A 22,493-nucleotide genomic window follows, 5' to 3' on the forward strand; every position below is an offset into this window, starting at 1 on the left:
ACATCGGATGGTGGCGTAATTACCTAACCAATCCATGCCTAGTATTACATCAAAATCCTTCATTTCTATCATGTACAAGTTCGCTTCCATTAGTTTTCCCTCAACTTCGATACTTACTGACTTGGCTATTCTATCAGTATTCAAAGGGTTGCCCGAAGGAATACTAACTTCGAATGTACCTTCCGACTTATCATAGGTACTACTAGATTTAGCCATAAAAGTTGTTGAAGCAAAAGAGTGTGTAGCTCCTGAATCAAACAATACATAAGCAGGTGTATTGGCTATCAGTAGAGTACCTGCTATGACATTAAAGTTTTCCTCTGCATCCTGTTGAGTCAATGCAAAAACTGATGCTTTCCCTTTCTGGTTCTGGTTGCTATTATCATCCTTCTTCTGGGTATGTGTGGGACAATCCCTAATGATATGTCCTAGCTTGCCACATCGAAAACAGACATTTTTCCCTTGTAAGCACTCGCCACGATGTGTCCTTCCACACTTAGAACAAGGCGCAATAACCGGCACAATGCTTTTGCTGGCATTGGCTCCGCCATTAGCTTTCTTGTTCTACCACTTGCCTTTTCCCTTGTCCTGGCCATTCCATTTCCTTTTTCCCATGTTACCATTGTCCGGTTGATTGAACAGTTGACCATGTTGTTCGGCGCTAGTCTTCTGGTACCAAATAGCATGAGCTCCTTCCAGCATTTCACGGTATGTGGTGAAGCGATGGGACATAAGTATCATGCTTATATCCGAGTTTAGCCCTTGTTCAAACCTTCGTACCTTCTTATCTTCCGTATCCACCAGATGTGGAGCATACCGTGAAAGTTGATCAAACTTCCTTTCATACTCAGTCAGGGACATAGTCTTTTGCTTGAGTTGGAGGAATTCACTTTCTTTGCGATCCCTCAATGACTGGGGAAAGTACTTGTCCATTACTTCCCCTTTGAATTGCTCCCAAGTCAATTCTGCTTGTTGCTCAGGGGTCCTTGTCCTCGACATTGAGTCCCACCAGTGACTTGCACCATCGGAGAACATGAACTCAGCATACTGGACTTTCTGAGCGTTCGTGCACCCTATCAATCGGAATATACGCTCCAACTTGCGAAGCCACTCCTCGGCTGCAAGTGGATCAGCTGCTTCGTTGAAGGTAGGGGGCTTGTGCCTTCGAAATTGCTCGACAATTGAAGCATGGTTTGGAACATTAGGAACTAGTGGTATGGGTTGAGCTTGGTTGGGGTTTTGCCTGCCTAGATCTTGAACCGCTCGGAGGAGGTCTCTTATCAAGTTTTGGTTTGCGCGGGCCATTTCCTTTAGACAAAACATATGGTTCTTATTAGTTTCATTCTTTGATTACTAAAGCAAAGAAGATAGTATTTCATTTCTTAACATAAGGGAAGCTATTACAAGGATTTAAATCTAATCCCTATAAGTTCTACGGATCTTCTTTGGTGGAGCTTCATCTTCGGATGAGTCTTCCGCCTCAGGTCTGGACTCTGTGTCCATCTCAACCTGTGGCTCAGGCTCAGGATCATTCTCTAAATCATCCTCGGGTTCTTCTTTGGGATCTTCTTCCTCAGCCAAAGGTTCCTCCTCAGGCTCCTCATAGATTACATCATCCCACAAATCAATCAAGGCATGTCAATACCTCTCAAACTCGAACAAGTTTAGGTTGCCTTCTAACATTTCATCTCTAACCGTGACTCCCATTTCTCCCCATTGAGGTGGGAGGGAGTGTATGAGGTTATTTATGGCCTCAATATGCGTGACCTCCATTCCAACATTAACCGCCGTCATGCATCTCTCATAGATGTCATACACATGTTCGCTAAGCGATCGGGTCGGATCAGTTACATAGTTTTCATAGGAATGAATAGCAATTCTATGGTTCAATGCTTCTCTATATGCCCTAGCCGTTCTACGAGCCATATCTATTACATTTTCACATACATCATACTTTTTCTTTGCTTAAAGAAAACATGCAAATATTTAAACTTTCATATCATGCAATTCCCTTTAAGCCCTTAGCCTTTGCCCAAATCCATTACATATCTTTAAATAACACATCTCTAAATCATATCAAAGTATCATAACATAAACATAATCATTAACTTTAAACATGAACATACCTGGGTCATAGGATGAGATTGATGGATGGATGTATAATGCCATGAAATACCTTAAACTTTTCATTTTCCTTTTATTTTTAAAAAAAAAACATACTTGGTCTACAGAACGGCTAAACCTTGCTTTGATACCACGCTGTAACGCCCCGACCCCTAGTGGATCGAAACGCTACTTACGTTACTTAGCTTAACCGGTGGTTTAGTAACAAGTGTATACGTTTTAGCGGAAGCTTACATCTTCGGATAATAATTTAAATAACAATACTTCAAATACTTTAAACAAAAACACTGAATCATTTTTCAAAACAACAAAATGTAATTTATTTGAAGAAAACATAACTTGTTCTCGCATTCTGCGTTGTTCAAAACTTTAAAGAAAATAACATTGGAAAACATTTCATAAAAATAAACTCAAATCACTTATTCACCGGATTTCCATGGGCTCGTTGTATCACTCTCCATCTTCTCCTCCATCCATGCCCGAGGTAGAATTCCTTCAATCTGTAGAGATTGGATTAAACCCGTGAGTTGAAAAATTCAATAAGTGTCATAGGTGCATTCGTGATCAAACTATACATTTCAAAACATTAACTTTATAACTTTCCAAACATGTCGTACCCGGAGGCACCATTTGATATGAAGGGGTATGCCGTACCCGAGGGCACCATTTGACATACGAACATTTCTTCAACATAGAGGGGTATGCCGTACCGGAGTACCATTTGACATACAACCATTAACATAGAGGGATATGCCGTACGGGAGTACCATTTGACATACAAACATTAACATGAATCGAAACTTATAACTTAACACGATTAAACACATTGCACCTCTACCTACCTTAATTGATGCTTTTGAAACTTTGAAAACTTGGATTGAAAATTTCGATGAAACTTGGACGTTGAAAAAAATGCACTCCTTGGATGTTTGAAAACCGTTGAGAATTTATGCTTGAAGACACTTCTTAAACTTCTAGGAAAAATAGTTTTCATCCCTCTCTTTTTCTCTCTTGGAAACTCTTTCTTTAGTATGTAAAAGCTCTTGCTTTTGGTGTGAGAAAAATGAGTGAAATGAGGTCTCTATTTATAGGTAAATATCCCATAACTTAAAGCAAATGAATGGTCAAATTTCATTTAAGAGAGAAACATGGGTACCATTTAAGTTTGAGGTTAAATGCTTCAATTTAGTGGGGTTTTTATCGCCAAAAACGTGGGTGGCCCTTTGAGAAAATAATTGATGAAAATAATATTTAAATTCTAGAGAAAAATGAGAATTTTCATTTTAGGCAGTTTCGGTTGACCGGTTGTAGTCCGGTTGACACTGCACAGCTTTCAGTGTTTCTATCATAACTTCTTCTCCCGATTCCGATTGAGGTAATTCAAAGTGCGTTGGAAAGCTAACTCAAAAAGCTACAACTTTTATTTATATATCATTTTCCAAATCGAATGTTTCCTATGTCGAAAATGGGTCTCAAACGAGACTAGAAATCTGAAGTATACTTTAGTCATCTAATATTCATGTCTTAGTGCCACTAAGGTATCTAAAATTATTTGGGGTTCTACAGTATCTAGTTCATCCGCAAAAGCCAAATACAGGGCCATGGCAGCTGCAGTATGTGAATTAATATGGCTATAGTATATAATTACTGATTTGGGAATTACACATAAGAAACCCGCACTATTGTTTTGTGACAATCAAGCAGCCATGCATATTGCTGAAAACCAAGTTTATCATGAGAGAACAAAACTTATTAAGCTCGATTGCCATGTGGTCTGAGAAAATATACAGGAGGGTAAAATCAGAACTATGCACCTGTGCACTAAAGATCAACTTACAGATATGTTAACTACGTTAATTGGAGAACTGAGGTTTTAGACACTCCTAAGCAAGATAAGGGTTCATAATATTCACCTTCTATCTTGAGGGGGCGTATTACAGACAAATTCTCGTATCAGTTAGTTAATGACATACAGTTAGTTAATTAGCGAGTGACATGGTAGTTAGTTGTTAGTTAACATTCTGTTATTAGTTAGAGTTTTACAGCTTCCCATTAATTCTATTAGAGCTTAACTCTATATATAATTTTACAAACGGATAAGATGGATGAAGAAAATCTATTTACAATTTCTTTTCAATTTCATTGGCTTTAGATTTTATCGAAGAACTTTATCTTTCAATGTTTTCACTCTTACTAACTTAATCAAATATAGAACATGCTATAAAGATTTATTTGATCAAAAATTACCAAGAACATGCATGACTGAATTGCTTAATTGTAGAATGCTATAATTTAGGGAAAACATACCTGCTGGAATGTATGAAAAGAGACCAGAATGGAACCTCCAATCACCACACTGTATTTCCTCTAAGATGGAGCAACCACCTTGATCTTCATGTTGCTTAATGCTGATGTCGCAATCTCCTTGCTCATCCTATCAGCAATTCCCGTGAACGCTGTCGAACCACCACTATAATACCCAAACTTCATGTTATACATTTGGCAAATATGATTCATGCTAATTACATTGTCATTTGCTTCAATTTCCTAATTGCTTCTCTTAAAACAATGCATTCGATTATCGAGGCTTTAAGATCTTTATATGGTGGTAGTCTTCGACTCTTCGACCTAAGTGATGGATTTTACATTGAACTATGATCGAAAATTAGGTTACCTAAATGTTAAAGATTGGCTTGGTAAGTAATGAAATATCGAAAAGTCTGGAAATTAGTACCAACAAAGGTTCAAGCTTTCCATTCGGTTGATCAAGGTCCCTTTAAACCCTAGGTAAGTAATTGACATATTTGGGACATTACGCATGAAGTGACATGATGATGATGCAATAATATATATATGACGTTATAAATATTGAGGTGTGAATTGTTGAAATCGATCGTGAATCGAGTGTCAATTGGGTAAGTAATTAAATGGATGGTTAAGGAATTAGCTCTATAAAATATTTTGGAATCTTAGTGAAAGTGAAATAGATTGTAAACACATCAACATAAGCGAAGGATACTTGATTTATAACTACAAAAATAGATATAAAATCAGAGTTTTTTTCTTTTTTTTCTTTTTTTTTTCTTTTTTCTTTTTTTACTAATGACCACCTCATGCTTGGAATATGTGTCATTTTAACACCAATTCCTTTAACCTTAAGGCATCAATCTCGTGTCCTATCCCTTAAATACTTAGTATAGGATGAATACATATCTTATAAGTCATAAATGGATCCAAATATAATAGTAAGAAAGTCAAAGATTGCTGCAAAGGAGACACCTCCTACTTACCTTATGAGGACTTGTCAATCTAACATTTAATTCCTTCAACCTTAAGGCCTCCATCATGTCTTCTAAACCATTATCACTATATATTGGATAGAAATACATCTTCTAAGACACATATGGCTCCATATAAGGTAAGGAAAAAGGTCAAAGTTGGCTGCATGAATACACATCCTGTTTGGACAGCATGCTTAAGGTCACTTGTCCTTCAACCACAATTTTCTTCACCCTTAAGTATCATTCACGACCCCAATCTTTAAGATTACTTATATCTCTTAAATAAGATATTCAACCCTCCAAATTTATCCCCAAGTGACCTCGAGAGCAAGAGAGAGCAAATGAAACAAAGAGAAATGGGAAAACAAGAAACTGGAATTGCAGTTTGAGCAGGTTAGTTCAACTCACGATTTTGAAGCATTTCCTTAGTTCTTTTTGGTGTTTTATAACCTATTCAAACTCTGTACTTGCTTGAAGTTAGATGGGAGGTTTTGATGATTTTATGATGGCAAAAGAGGGGCAATCAATTACTAGAATTTGGAAGAAAACAACCTGGACAGAGATAGATTGCTGGTTTTGAATGGTTTCAAACTTGATTTTGGATGATACATAGAGTATAACTTATATCTATCAATATTCACATCTTTATATGCAAGCATGAAGTATAGAAGTGATTTTTAATGGCATAGAATTCTGTTGGTGGCATACTAATACAATGAAAAAAACCGAAATCTGTCACAAGGAAAACAAAACTGCCTGATTTGATGTGGTGAAAAAGGGATGGTTTTTGAGGCTAAAAATACTTCACTTGCCAGGACTTCAGATTATGCCTACCTTCACATACATGTTATAGAAGTGTGGTAAAAATTTGGGAGTCGTCGGATATAGATAAAGGGGTGAGAAAGGATTGGAGAAATAATTGGACGGGAATGGAAATTTGAAAACAAGTTTTGTCCATTTGTGTGTTTAATGTGATTTCAACCTTTACATGTCAATTAATTATCTCTTGGGCCTAGAAAACAGATTCTAAAGAGTGTTAGGCTGTTGACCACAACTGGATGATGTTGATGTTCATAATTGGACTCGAGAAATAGCGAGATTTATGGGACCAGATTGTGATACTGTTAGTAACTTGAAATGATGAATTCTTTCAAATTATTTTTGACGTAAATGGACGTATTTTGAGATTGTGTGTGTTAAGACTATTAAATTGAGGATTTTCTTTAATATTAGATGGCAATACAGGTGATTTTCTGACGTTGAGTGAAAAAGGCAAGTGATTTGATCTCCGTAGGAGCTTACACACACAAGGGCAAAATGTAAGTAAAATTTCATTTGCAACTACGATGAAAGAACCAAATATTTGTGATAGAGTAATGTTGGAATATTTACATGACTTTAGTAAGAGGCTCGTTTAAGATTATTGAGTATGTGGTTACGGAACCCATTGACATTGATTTTCATTAAGCATGTCATTCATAAGCATTTTTATCTGCATGCACGACATATTATCATGGTTAAAAATTTAGCATGTGAAACATGGTTTCAAATCAAGTTTTTCATATAAACGTTTTATTGACCACTACTAGGGCATCGAAGCATGCTCATGTGATATGTTTTAGCATCATGGTGATACTTCTTGGGTGATTGCAAAGGTAGACATGGAATGGACCTTTGGTAATCACGAGAGAGTGGACCACTCAACCGTGCTCTTGTGATATTATGATTATTGGCGTTGCCAGAGAGACTTCTTGCGTGATCTTAGAGGTAGTTAGGGGATGGGCCTCCAATGGTAACGAGAAGATGGTCCACTCGCCGATGTCGTTATTAGCCATTTGATTTTGATATTGATATCGATATCGATATTACACAGACCTGTATCCGTTGCATAGTTGGTGGGTCAAGTGTCCAATGAAATGAAACATTCAAATGAAATTATTCTGAGTTGACTTTGATGAATACTTGAATATGACGCATCTTTAGCAAAATTTTTAAAATGAATGACACGCATGATTTTGCTTACTAAGCATTAACTTTTGTAGTTCTTGCATTGTAGGTGAGCAGGAAATTATATAGAGATCATGGCTAGCTGTGGAGCACTTCCAGAATTCGATGTACATAAATGACGACCTGTAGGGTTATTTTGTGGGCTATTTTTTGAGCTTACAGTCTATTATGTTATATTTTGAGATCCTGTATTGTATAACTTTTGAAATGGCCTGTAGATATGTTTATAACCTTAGAACATATGTGTTGGATTATGGTTATAAGATCTTTGATTTTGATATACCATATGATCGTCATAGATGATTAGTAGTTAACAAATAGAGACATAATTGGATGCTTATTTCATTTTATCAGGTGGGAAAAAAAAGTGTGTGAAATTCTATGTCTAGTTCTAGTCAACAATTTCATTCCCACACGGTTAATGTATTGTTAGGTATGGATATCTATGTGAATGGGGGTGTGACAACCACTGAGGACAATGTTACCATACAAATCCTTCCTAATATCAACATCACATTTCTATGTATTCCCACAGATTCCATCCAATCCAGCAGATGGTTGAAAGAGGGCTTCTGGGCTAGGAAATCGCTAAACACCAATAGTGATTACATGTCCATTAGGCAGCTCATAGTTCTTTTTCCACAAATGAGCTCGTCTTTGCTGTTTCTAATTCTTGTTCATGATCAAGAGCAATGTAGGCAAGCTTCTTTTTTTATGTCCCTCACTATTTTACGCTCAGCTGATAATATGAAAGAGTACCCTCTCTCAGTCAATATCTTTATGAGTTTATATGTGAGGTCACGACCAGCCAGATCCAGATGCAAGATGGTATGCATAAGGGCTTAACCTTCATAGATAGGTACTGTATGGCTTATGTTGACCCCGGAAATTGGTCCTTCCACGTGGCCAACTGAAAGCTACTCTACGTGTTCCTCCCTGTGCACAGTCAACGAATAGTCAGGTACACATGGCCGGAACCAGCGAGGGTGGTGGAGGCCGTATACACTCCGATGGTCAAGTCAGGTTTAAGTGATCGGAACAGTACCCAAGGGCTATGCAAATCAATGATAAAGGGGGAGGAGAAAATATATAAACTTGCTATGGAATGCTATGCAGTAAGAGTTTCATTCCCTTTGCCTCTTGCCAAACCTTGGGTATTTATAAGTGGTGTGAACCGTTGGATGTGGAATGCGTGTATATATCTGACGGTATGAAGCGTCCGCTCATAGACGTCAATCAGTCGCGTTTGTAGAGTGGGCGGACAGTTTCTTTCTTCTGAATTGAATTGACATAAAGTTGATAAGTCACATCAACTAGCCTCATAGAGACGTCAAATCAATTTAAACCTTAGGCGCAGGAAGGATCTTGGCACAAATCTCAAATTGGCGGCGGATCTTCTAACTGGAGTCCACTTGACCTCGACCTCGGAGGCGAGATGCTTCGGCAAGTCAGTAGTAGGAATCGCTATATCACTTCGGAGACACTTCGGAAGGGTCATTTTCAGGTCGAAATATGTGGTGTCTGAGGCGCGTAAGATCGGAGCGTAACTGCGATCCCCAAGTCCCGGGATGAATATTTATATCATGCGTGGACTTGCTTTCCTGACCGGACCGCAAGTCATGGGAGTTTTGGGGGTTGATCTGTTGTAGCAATCGAGGTTATGATAACAAGCAGACGTGCCAAAGTTTCGTTATTATGCGTAACGTACGAGACAGTCAACTAGCATGGAACTTCGCATAAGGTGCATCGAAGCTTCGCGAATATGGTGCGCTGACCCCACAGACAAACGTGTTGGGAGATGGCTGAAACTTTGTAAAGCATAGGAGGTAACGCATCGTCCGAGGTGATAACCCAAAAGGGCCTTCGCGTCAGGTGCGTCCAACCTTTCTAAAGTTGGAGGAGGAGCTCATCTGCCACTGATGCGCTGACCCAAAAGGCCGACGCGTTGGGAGATGGCTGAAATTTTGTGAAGCATGATGGGACCCCAACTTCGATCGGACTCATTGCCTCGACTCTATAGGTCATGGAAATTGGGTTTCACCGGTTGTAGTCCGGCAAGAAGTCCTGATAGCCCAGAGGACGTAGGGGAGTTTGTCAACCCAGGCCCCTTTTGAGGTATCCAGTTTCCTTTCCAGGTGTGTTTGATAGTCCTGTTCACTGCTTCAACTTGCCCATTCGCCTGGGGGTGATGAGGTGTCGAGAAGTCCTTCTTTATGCCCAATTCGTCGCATAAGTCTCGCATCTTTCTATTGTCGAACTGTCGTCCGTTATCAGACACTAAGGAGTGGGGAATGCCGAATCTACAAATGATGTTTTTCCAAACGAACTTGGTAGTATTAGCCTCGGTAATTTGGGAAAGGGGTCTACCTCGACCCACTTAGTGAAGTAGTCAATGGCGACAATAGTAAAAGTTGCACTTCCTCTCCCTTTTGGGAGTGGACCAATGAAGTCAATGCCCCACTTGGCGAATAGCCAAAGGCTGGTTACTACAGAGAGGCTCTGAGAAGGCTATCTTTGTATGTTCGAGAAGCACTGGCACTTGTCACATTTCTGGACAAATTGGCAAGCATCCCTTTTCAGGGTCGGCCAGAAGTAGCCTTGACGGAGAACCTTGTGTGCCTGAGCCGTTCCTCCGGAGTGGTTTCCACAGATTCCTTCATGGATTTCCCTGAGTATGTATGTGGCCTCTTCACCGCCTACGCATCGAAGAAGAGGCGAAGCGAAGCCTCTCTTGTAAAGGGTATCTTCTTGCAGGACGAAGTGTGCAGCCCTTCTCCTTAATTTCCTCACCTCACCTCTGGAAGCAGGTAGTGTTTGCTCCTTCAGGTACGCGATGATGGGCTGCATCCATAATGGGGTGCCTTCTATCCACAGTACATCTTCCCCTGTGGAGGTGGAGGGCTTATATAAGTGCTCAATAGGGACGATGTTTAGCAGCTCTGAGTCCATGCTGCTGGCTAATTTTGAGAGGGCGTCTGCATGTGCATTTTCTAAACGGGGGACTTGAGTCAGTTCGAACCTTTCAAAATGAGGAATTATGTCCAGAACCAACTTCAAGTACGCAAGCATGTTACCATCTTTGGCTGCGAAATTTCCATTTACCTGATTTACCATCTTAGACTTGCTAAGGAGATGCGGGTCAGGCGCGCACAGTCGGAACCAACGGGGGTGGCGGTGGCCGTATACACTCCGACGGTCAAGTCAGATTTAAGTGATCGGAACAGTACCCAGGGGCTATGCAAATCAATGATAAAGGGAAAGGAGAAAATATATAAACTTGCTATGGAGTGCTATGTAGTAAGAGTTTCATTCCCTTTGCCTCTTGTCAAACTTTGGGTATTTATAGGTGTTATGAACCGTTGGATGTGGAATGCGTGTATACATCTGACGGTATGAAGCGTCCGTTCATAGGAGTCAATCAGCTGTGTTTGTAGAGTGGGCAGACAGTTTGTTTCTTCTGAGTTGAATTGACATAAAGTTGACATCAACTAGCCTCATGGAGACGTCAAATCAATTTAAACCTTAGGTGCAAGAAGGATCTTGGCCCAAATCTCAAATTGGCGGCGGATCTTCTAACCGGGGTCCATTTGACTTCGACCTCGGAGGCGAGATGCTTTGACAAGTCAATAGTAAGAATCGCTATATCACTTCGGAGACATTTCGGAAGGGTCATTTTCAGGTCGGAATATGTGGTGTCCGAGACGCATAAGATCGGAGCGTAACAGCTTACACCACCCCAGAGTCGAGAACAACTCCTGACAATTACAACAAGAAATTTAAATTAACACAAATCGAGGTATGTTTTAGTAGATAAAAGTGATTTTTTAGGCTTTAATTATTATAGAAGTTGGAAAATCAGTGCGTTATATCAACAGCATATTTCATCTGTTGGCGTCTGAGACTTTATACTAATTGTAGGTGATAGTACATAGAATAATTCAAGATCCTGTAAATAATAGGAAATTCAACAATATATCCTTATTAACTTCTCTAAGAATATGTTTAGTAGATAGGACTTGATGGTAAAATGGACAAACAAAATGAGCGATTGTTTCACACATAGAGTCGGAGTACTGAAGTTTGTAAATTATCAACAACATAAAAACATAGCAGTCCACTAGGTGCTCAAAGTGCATATTCAATTAAACATATTTTTCCAACGAGACATTTTCAAGGGGAAGGGATGAACTTCTGAAGAATTAGGTTGAAAGGTATTATTTTGCAATTGGAAAATGACTTTTGCCATTTGACTGTAATTTAGTTACTGTTAGCAGGTGCAGGTACATTCAAATAGATAGTACTCAGCCATATTAAGGAACAAAAATGCTAAAATCTTTTTCATCATACTATCTACTCTTATCCACTACTGTCTACCGAAAATGTCGATGTGTGCTTATATGAATGCTGAAAACAGGGTCTGAAATCGATTATATACATTGATCCAATTGACAATTTATTCTCGTCAACATGCATCGGTTTCTAGAGAATTGATTCCATTGCCATACCTATTGTGCAACCACTGGCATCTAGGGAAAGAACGGCCTGGATGGCAACATACATGGCAGGGGCATTAAAGGTCTCGAACGTGATTTGAGTCATTTTTTCACGATTGGCCTTGGAATTGAGATGAGCTTCTGTAAAGAGAATTGGATGCTCTTCTGGAGCCACACAAAGTTTGTTGTCGAATGTATGATGCTAAATTTTCTCCATATCATCCCAATTGCTGACAATTCCATGCTCAATTTGGTACTGGAGCCTCGTCTCCAACATAGGCAACCTTTTGGCCCATGCTAACCATTGTTGAATATATGTTCAAAATCAATGGAATGATAATGGGCTAATTGTTGGGCTCAATTGTGGAATCAATGGAATCAAAAGAATTAAAAAAATGAAAATTTTGATTTTTGCCTATTCGTAATTTTGTACGTACACAAGATGTGTTTTGGCCAAAATAAAATAAAATTTGATCCTACTATGCGTACACAAGATTTATACTCTACGAACGCATAGCGATGAAAAATAGCCATTTTTTCAATTTGAAATTTTGGGACCATTTTGAATTAAAATTTGCCGCTTTTCATCATATTTTGGCACCATTTCATGATGTATTGATTGACGCCTATAAATAGGTGATAAATGATCAATCTAATCATGTTAAAAACATATACATTATTCCACATAAATGATTAAATCTCCTTCCCTCCATATTCATGTTTCCCTCTTGTATTCTTCAAGTTCGAGTAGAAAAATATTTGTGCTTCTATGTATTTCTGCAACAAGGCTTGATTGTTTCTGTAAACCATTTGCCAAGTAACCATTTCAGTACCGAAATCGTTTTTGAAAGGGGACAATTATCGTCTGAGGACAACGATATAATATCATGTTTAAGCCTTCATATTCGTTTTGGTTCTTCCCGTTATTTTCATCTTCTTGATATTATTTCTATGTTTGTTTCTTCTCCAACCCCTTGATGTTGAAGATTACCCATGTAATGCCCCAAATTTTATTGACTTAAATTTTGGGGTGTCACCGATATTATTTCATAACACATACTTGAAGCGGAAATATTTAATTCAAAAATTTAAAACTCTTAATTTATTGAATACTCAAATATTGAAATAATATGACAAAGTTTAGAATATTTGATTAAAAAAAACACAAAATACTCTAAAAATTTTATTATTGAAGAATTTTCTAAAAGATAAATTTTATTTTACGTGTCAGCCCGCAGACAGCCTAGCCACCATCCACGTCAACCGCACTGACTTGAAATGTTGAAATTGAAAGAGTGAGTAATTTATACTCAATAGGATACGTGCGTCCAAACAATATAATAACTTTTTAAAACATGAATTCATAACATTTCATACCATCATTTCATCAAGAACAATCATTAATCAATTGAAAGCTCTATCACATTTGAGAAGACCCGAAGGCGATCTCACATTTCATTCCATAGGGACCCGCATGTGAATTAGCATTTCATGAAATAAATCACGTAAGAAAAATTACAATATTGAAAAGACGGGACAACTTGCACATAGTATCCTACCTTGATTGAAAAAAAGACTTGTTGGAAGAAAAGCTATTATCTCACGTTCCCAACACCTTGTCTCTGTAATCGTGTCAATATGTGTGCTTCAAAAAAAAATCATCCATCTATTTATTCCCAAGTTGGAGCACTCAATTTAAGGTAGACAAAAATCATTCCTTAAATCATGGTAAGTATTCGTGCAAAACAAATGCAAAATTTCCTATTACCTCATAGTCAAACATTTATCCCTGTATTTGGTCCAATCAATCGCTGTTTACCCCTTTTATATACACACGTGCCGGCAAATCATGAAGATCAAAAAGGTACCTAAATTAATTAATTGTTCCTTTCAATCACTGTTACCATATTCACATGTTTGCCATTCTCTTCAATCTCAAACAAGGCAACTTACCATTTATTTAGACCAAGGTCAACTGACACATTTGCAAGGCAAGGTTATTCAAACCTTGAACGAATTTAAAACTTATTTCATCTTTCCAATGGAATCTACTCATCAAGGACAAATCATAGCCTACTAAAAAGTATATCACCATTTCAAGTAAAATTACATGTGGGTGACTGGGAAGGTTTTTAAATCAATTTTTAACTAAATTACAAGTTAAGGCAATATATTTCAACCTTAACAAGATGGGCAAAACTTATTCAAAATAATTATTTCTTAAGCCTAATATATATAATTAAATAAGAGCTATCTAACGAGCCCAAAATTGATATACAAATTCTAGTTCAATTGAAAAAAAAAAAATTTAACCTAAATAAAAATTGGATTTAAAACCTATTTCACTTTGGCCCTAAATTTTATCAAAATATAAAGCTATAACATATAAAACAATTACATTTTTATTCTAAAAATTTTCTGGGCATTACAACCTAACAATCTCAAACGATGTTTTGCGATTGAGAATGGAACCACTATGGCATAAATCAAGTTGATGGATTGAGATTTTGTTCGTGTGGATTGTTTGATAGCACCAACTTCACGACATGGTTCGATTTGTAGAAAGACGTGAATCTAGATTCTTGCATTTGGATTGGTAAATTATCATATCGCCTTCTCCAAATTCAGTAAGTCAAATTGTGTTTCAATTTCACGCATACATGCGGTATGTTTTTGTGAATATAAATATGCGCATCATCGGTGTTATATTCCAACAAGAATCTTGTGTTCGTTGCACATTTTATATTCTAATTAGAATCTAGAATTCTACATGTGCACTCATTTTGACAATATATTGTATGTTCCAAGTAATTTTATTTGTCGAAATTATAGTGTATCAACTATAAACGTTGGGAGTCTCATCTTCCAATTTTATTTCCTGGAAATCTTTCAATCCAAAAAGTGTATCTATATTAAAAGATTAATTGGAAAGACACATCTTTCCAAATTAAAAAAAAATAGAGTTTATAAATTCCTGAAATGGTGAGCATGGATTTTTTTTATCCCGGTTGTTGCGGAAGCTCTCTCAAAAGATCTTCAAACGGTGGTTTTTCAGGCTCAGTCCAACGTACTTTTCTCTACCAACAACCAATCCAAACGGCTCCAAATCACAACCAATTGATTCACCTTGATTGCTATACAATCTTCCCCACGTAGGACAAGAAAGGATGATGATTTATGGCCACAAAGGCTAGAAGAAGACACCACAAAGGTATACTATGAAAGAACTACCAATTGCACACGTTATTCAAGCGTTTTGGACACTTCTGGACACCTTTTTCTCACACAAAAGGGGGGCAGTCGGGATTCACTAGTTTCTTCTCTCAAAATCCGGGTGTAGCTCATGGACTTGGTTGTTGGACTTATTTCATTCATCGGCCTATGCCTATGAAATAATATTAACCCACGTTAACATCATAGCCCGGGATTTATTGGGTATCAAAAACCCAACAAATCTCCACCTTGATGCCCAATAAATCTGCACGCAATCAAAACACACAGTTAACACTTGCATAATCAAGGTAGCCAATAAAATTGGATCATAGACCTTACCTCGTGTTTCCAACTTGAAACACATACCATACCTGCTCCATGTACTCACTGGGGCTAAGGTCAAAAAACACCCAAGTAGAAGCAAATATTTAACAGTAAACAATCAAGAGCAAATACACATGCGATGACGATATACTATAGGATAACACACACAGATCTTTTCAGAAACATGTTCACATAGAACCATAGATTAACACCAAGTCAATCAAACCACGGTCAACCACATATGCAACACATGCATAAATGACCCTAAGAAAAGATCTCACCACATTTATCCTATCCCATTCCGTGTTGCTCACACCTCGAGAACACATATCTCCTCTCATCGCCCACTAAGCTTACTAGACAGATCACTCAACTCATGTCTAACTGGTAAGTCACAATAGATCCTAAGTCTACGGGATAATCCTCTATCTCCACACCACTTCTCCCAACCTACGTGGATAATGGGTCTCCACCTAACAGAAGTGATAGAAGTGCATCTCTCACACTCCACCTGATCAGGGTCTCTTTCCAAATAAAAGATTCTAGACATTTGATCACATCTCCACTCGTGATCCAAATGTCACACTCCATACCCCCGTGCATATCATCAATGCACCTCTAGGCATCTATACTCCACCTTACCAAAAGACATCCAACTCGCTGCTAATGCATTTCAAACTCACTATGGCAAAACAACACCTTTCGGTGACCACAAAGGTTAATCCACTCGCCAATGCTCCCAAAAAATTCACAAAGAAAATAGTGAAGGTGGCACTCTCAAAGAGAATCGAAGAAAGAGTCGGTTATTTCACAACACTCACAAAGGAGGCTCACAAAGAGGAAGAATATAACCCTAACATGGCTGCCTCACATAATATCACAAACCACATAGGCTCACAAAGATAAAGGAGAAAAACGGCTGCCCAACTTTCTTCTCACTACCACACTCTCACACCACTCACAGAGCAAATAGAGTATGCCACAAAACTTAACCCACTATGCATGTAAACATATTACACAAAGTAATAAGTCACTCTAATTCATGCAATTACACACATCAAACATATTGAAAGTGTAAAATCAATATCGCAACAGAATTAAGTGACCACATACATGCAGAAAGGATTACACATAGATGCAATGCAAAAACCAGGTTTATTCTCTCAATAAACCTCACTAGGATCACTACTCGACCCTAAAGTCATATTCACCTTGTCTCTATCCTCATCTTTCCTTTTATTATCATTCTAGGACAATCTCTTTCAACTATGTCCAAATTTCAACACAGTTAAAATATATATTATTTTTCGCATTTGTCTTAAACCTATACATGCCAACAATACCAAATAATGACCACAAACAAAGTACTGACACATAATTCACACAAAACAGTCAAGTAAATTTTCCTAAGGTCACATGCAATTCTATCGATGTAGAAAAATTGGTAACAAATTCACATAGAATTTTAAGATAATTAACATGTAATTTCTAGGTCTAGCAACAAGCAATGGTTACCCCAAACCTAACGTCATCCCACACGATGACTTTTAATTCGAAAAATAAATAATTAACCTACACATTAATTTTAACTGCAATAACAAAAAGTAAAGAACACGATACCGAGCGAACCACATCTGAAGGTCCGTAAATATTGAGACATGCGAATTCACCACTTTGGGATTATCACTGTTCATCCTAAAGTCTCTGGAAACTGTAGCAACCCAAAAATCACGATCGAGTCCCGAACGTCCGAAGAACAACGCTGTCCAGATTCTTCTGCGTACCCTGAAACAAAAAACTTCCAACACAAAAAATGTCAGAAATAATATGAGGAACAAACTGCCTGAAGAGACCGTCTCCAAATTCAGCGTCACGCGCTCTCACGCGCGCCCTCTCTTCTCTGCGCATGGGCCTCACGCGCTATCACACGCGCCGCCGTCGTCCAACACGCGCCTGTCTGCAGGGTTCCCCCTCCTGCACGTCACGCCAGTGGTCTCCGTTTCCCCAAACTCCTTCTGGATTGATCAGAAAACGTGAAAAATAGAGACTGATTTAAATATTTTTGAACAGCTTCTTCGATCTTATTTCTGCTGCGTTTCTGGCTATTTTCTGGACGATTTCTGGTAGATTTCACAAGCCAAAACCTTCACCTTGAAGCTCTGATACCAATTGTTGCGGAAGCTCTCTCAAAAGATCTTCAAACGGTGGTTTTCCAGACTCAGTCCAACGTACCTTTCTCTACCAACAACCAATCCAAACGACTCCAAATCACAACCAATTGATTCACCTTGATTGCTATACAATCTTACTCACGTAGGACAAGAAAGGATGATGATTTATGGCCACAAAGGTAAGGAGAAGACACCACAAAGGTATACTATGAAAGAACTACCAATTGCACACGTTATTCAAGCGTTTTGGACACTTCTGGACACCTTTTTCTCACACAAAAGGGGGGCAGCCGGGATTCACTAGTGTCTTCTCTCAAAATCACACAATCATCATCTCAAATAGGCTAGGGTTATATTCATATATATACTCTAGGGTTAGGCTTTAAGTTGGGCCATTAAAGAGGTAAACGGGCCAAGATTCAAGCCATCCATAAGGAATACAATTGAGCCAGGTGTAGTTCATGGACTTGGTTGTTGGACTTATTTCATTCATCGGCCTATGCCTATGAAATAATATTAACCCACGTTAACATCATAGCTCGGGATTTATTGGGTATCAAAAACCCAACACCGGTGTATGAAACAGCATGCGGTTATCTATCTTCGAGGGAAATTGAAAGAATTGATTAATTACTGTGATCGAACGTGATTAATGTTACATAATATACAGACTCTTTTGCACTTGGAAGGTAAAGTATTGCAATTGTTAATGCATAAATGGAAAGCCTATACATGATAGATTGTTTTGTACTAGTGCATGTGATTTTAAATTAGTTTCATTAGTGACTATTTGGTGATGCAAAGGAATCTGAATGTTGTCCATTTATTCCTATCAGAATCTTGATTATTACATAATATATTCCACTTTATCAAAAATCTCTGCAATTTTCCGAAATAAATGTATGCACGTGTTGTAATAATTATATGATGTGATTAAAGGCGGTTTCTGTAAATGGTGTGATCCTTTTTCTAAAACACTGTTTTGGAGAAATTAGTTGCATATGTGCAAGTTTATTTCTTCCGTGGTTGTCTGCACAATAATGAAATTTCTGGATATATTACTGGAAGAAATTCAAATGGGCTTAATATAGAAAAATTAAACTAAAAATGTTTTATGTGTTAGTAATGATTGGTGGTAACAACCTGCCAAGTGGTGCCTATTTGTATAAGAACATGGTTTAGTTTGAACAAGTGCATTTGCATGAAAAAAATGTGTTATATTGTGGAGAATAATATTATTCATATGAGGAGGCATGCTTTGGTGCCCACCTGTATTGTTGGATGTGGTTTCCTATCTTGGTTAAATTTTATATCTTGTTGAAAATTATATTAACTTTGGTTGATAACGATAGCCTCAATTAATGTGTGTTTGCATATGAGAAATGTAGATATCCTCAATTAATTCTGGGCAATTAAGTGAGATAATCTTTTGTAAGATTATATTTGCATAAGAATATGACAAAATGTGATTTTATCCAAATGTGAATAAGGTGAACATGTACCTTATTATTCAATATGATATAATGCTATCTTGTAAAAGTGATAAGTTGTAAATGATTAGAGAAGTTGTAATTCTTGTGAATTAAAAAAATTAGTCTTCTTTATTGATTGAATAGGACTTCAATCGTGAAACAAATTGAGTTGGTCTATTCTTGGAAAAGCACTTTGGGTCTGTGAAATGACCTTGATTAAATTATGGGATCAAAATTAAAGATAACTGGATTGAAGCAAATTGTGACTTAACAACCACTATCTAAACGTATTTAGACTTTCACAAATATTATCAAGGTGATAAGTGAATTGAACTATGAAAGAGTTGATGAGCTCTAAGTTCAAGCATAGCCCAAAAATGTGGGGGTGAACATGAATGGTTGTGAACCTATATGAGAAGTTCAAAAACTTGTGAATGCAATATTACTAGATTGCATATATTCCTAAATAAGGAATTGTGGGGATAACTTAATTTAAAAAGTTTCGATTCCCTAAACTTTTTAATCATAGAAAGAATTCTATGAAGGAGAAAAGGTAAAAAGTCTTTATACAATTATAAGGATGATATACACTAAAGTTGATGAAACGGGTTAAAATCGATTACGGCATTTGCAAGTTCAATTGGAATATTTAAAGAATATTCATGTATTCAAGATCATTATAATGCTTCAATGATGAAAAGTGAATACCATTTGTGAAATACACTAGTAAAAGTGATTGATTAGTGTAATAACTTGATAGAAATCTTTCAATTGTGTTTAAAAATTAATAAAGCTTGAGATAAAGCTAGTGAGAAGCATGTAGCTTTATAAAATGATTTCTTAGTTGTGACAAGTTATATCTATCAAATGAATTAATCGTTGGCTAACTACATTTGATAAGATACTAAGTCACATATAATGGAAAATTAAGACATATGAGTCTTAGACGTATCTTCACAAGGATGGAATAATTTTCAAAAAGACTTGGCGGATCATTAAACTAATCCTCTAAATAGAGATTTAGTGGTGTCTATTTCGAGTAGGCTGGGGTTGAAACTCTTAAATTAAAAAAAATCCACCAATGATGGCAACCCTACTGTCATTACTCAAAAGGTAACTCATGAGCTCGAAGGGTAACAACAAGTCATTCGATATGTTGATAATCTTAACATTATTCAAATTCGCGATAACCGTATCCTAATTAAATAATGCTAGTTGTTACTGAAATAAGGGTTGAGTTTAAAGCTCATAATGAAGTTCAGTGTTAAAACACAATTATCTTTAAAAGTTGCAAAGATATTAGAAGAACTTCACCTAAACGAATTTTGAGATGGTGTCGCCTCAATAGAGAGTTAGAGTTTCTCTCTTAAAAGTTCCTTGAATAGGATGAGCACAAGACCATATTAGAGCTAAGCGAGTTGAGAAACTTGAGAACATGTGATACGTGTATTTGTGTTCTTACCAGTATTGTCATAAGGAATAATTGGTTCAAAGCTTCCATGCTACCTCTAATTTCGACTTTACTTTATTTGAATTAAACTACGGTTAGATTCAAATGAAAAGATATCTAATCCTTTTGCATAAGTGTTGTCATTTTGAATATGTGATCATATTGATTTGGAACAAGTGCAGGATTGTTAAATATTTTTTTCAAAATCAATGGAATGATAGTAGGCTCAATTGTGGAATCAGTGGAATCAAAAGAAATTGAAAAATGAAAAAATTGAAGTTTACATATGTGTATGCATAGACTTAATTTTGTGCATACACGAGATGTGTTTTGACCAAAATAGAATCAAATTTGTTTCTCCTATGCATACGCAAGGTTTATACTATGCATGCGCATAATGTTTAAAAATAACCATTGAATGATTTTTCAATTTGAAACTTGGGGACCGTTTGGATTGAAAGTTTCATCATGTTTTGGCACAATTTCATGATGTATTCATTAAAGTTTATAAATAGGCGATGAATAATCAATATAAACACATTACAAATATGTGAAAAAACATATACATTATTCCACATAAAGGATTAAACCTCCTTCCCTCCATATTCATGTTTCCCTCTTGTGTTCTTCAAGTACAGGTAGAAAAATATTTGTGTTTTTGTCTTTTTTCTAGCAACAAGGTTTGATTACTCCTACAAACCATTTGTCGGGTAACTCTTTAAGCTTCGAAATCGTATCCAAAAGGGGGCAAATATTGTTTGAGGACAGTGATATAATGTCATGTTTGAGCATTCATATTTGCTTTTGGTTCTTCCCGTTATTTTCATCTTCTTGATATTATTTATATGTTTGTTTCTTCTCAACCCCTCGATGTTGAAGATTTCCCAACAACCATTCCACAGTGCGTCGAGGACATCCCACAAAGTAGGGGAAGACGACACTTGGAGCATCATCTCCAGCAAATACGGCCTAAAATAATAATAACAAATTAGTGCAAAATTCTATTGCGTTTCACGAAGGATCCAAGCACCCTATTAATCCATTATTACAAGTATCCGAATAAGATTCTTAGGTGGTTACCCTAACCATTTCTGTTCCATTGTTACGCACGAGAGGCTGAACATCCTCACCTTTCGCCATCTCTTAACACACTCTATTGGGAAAAAGGATTTTTAAATGAAGATAAAGTTAATTCATAACCACAAACACGGAACTCTACATCCAGTAACACCAAAAGGCAAGAGTGGAGCCTAGCATTTCATATAAAATGATCAGATCTAAAATAATAGCACCAAATGATGACTTTTCGATGGAACATTTAGCAAAATTTTATTCTCAAACTCAATTATATGAATGACAAACATTGACAATAAAAAATCCATCTGAAAAAGCATATATGCAAAACTAACTCTGTCTTTTTTTCAATTAAAAAGGAGCATGTCTAAATTTTTTATAACGGTATACTTACAAAGAAATGATACATAAATTTCAAAAAGGATAATTAGCACAAAAGTCCTTACGTTTCAATATTATTGTGCAAAAAATCCTTACCTTTCATTTTTTGACAGTTTCACCCCTATTTTTCACCTTTCATTGTGGAAAAGATCATTTTCATCCAATTTCTCAATAAAAAAAATGTAAAATGACAAATATAGCCTCCTATTTAAATAAAAACAAAAAAGAAAAGAAAATTAAAAAGCAAATTGTAATTATACTTCCAAACTTTTTTAAAAATTACAAATGAGTCCAAATAAATTATTAAAATGGTAATTTGTAAAACGTACCTACCTTTCAATATAATTGCACAAAATATCCTTATCTTTTATTTTATTTTTTTGGTATTTTCACCCTTATTTTCACATTTCATTGCGGACCATCATTTTCATCCATTTTTTTAATTAAAAGTTGTAAAATAACGAATATACCCTCCTATTTATATAAAACAAAAATAAAGATAA

General features: G+C 36.8%; 1 pseudogene; it reads right to left on the minus strand.

The window, feature by feature from the left end:
- Positions 1-299: 299 nt before the first annotated feature.
- Positions 300-21,675, minus strand: LOC111372567 (annotated as a pseudogene).
- Positions 21,676-22,493: the final 818 nt, after the last annotated feature.

The sequence above is a fragment of the Olea europaea genome, unplaced genomic scaffold (genome assembly GCF_002742605.1).
Source record: "Olea europaea var. sylvestris unplaced genomic scaffold, O_europaea_v1 scaffold1012, whole genome shotgun sequence".
In the NCBI taxonomy this organism is placed as follows: Eukaryota; Viridiplantae; Streptophyta; class Magnoliopsida; order Lamiales; family Oleaceae; genus Olea; species Olea europaea.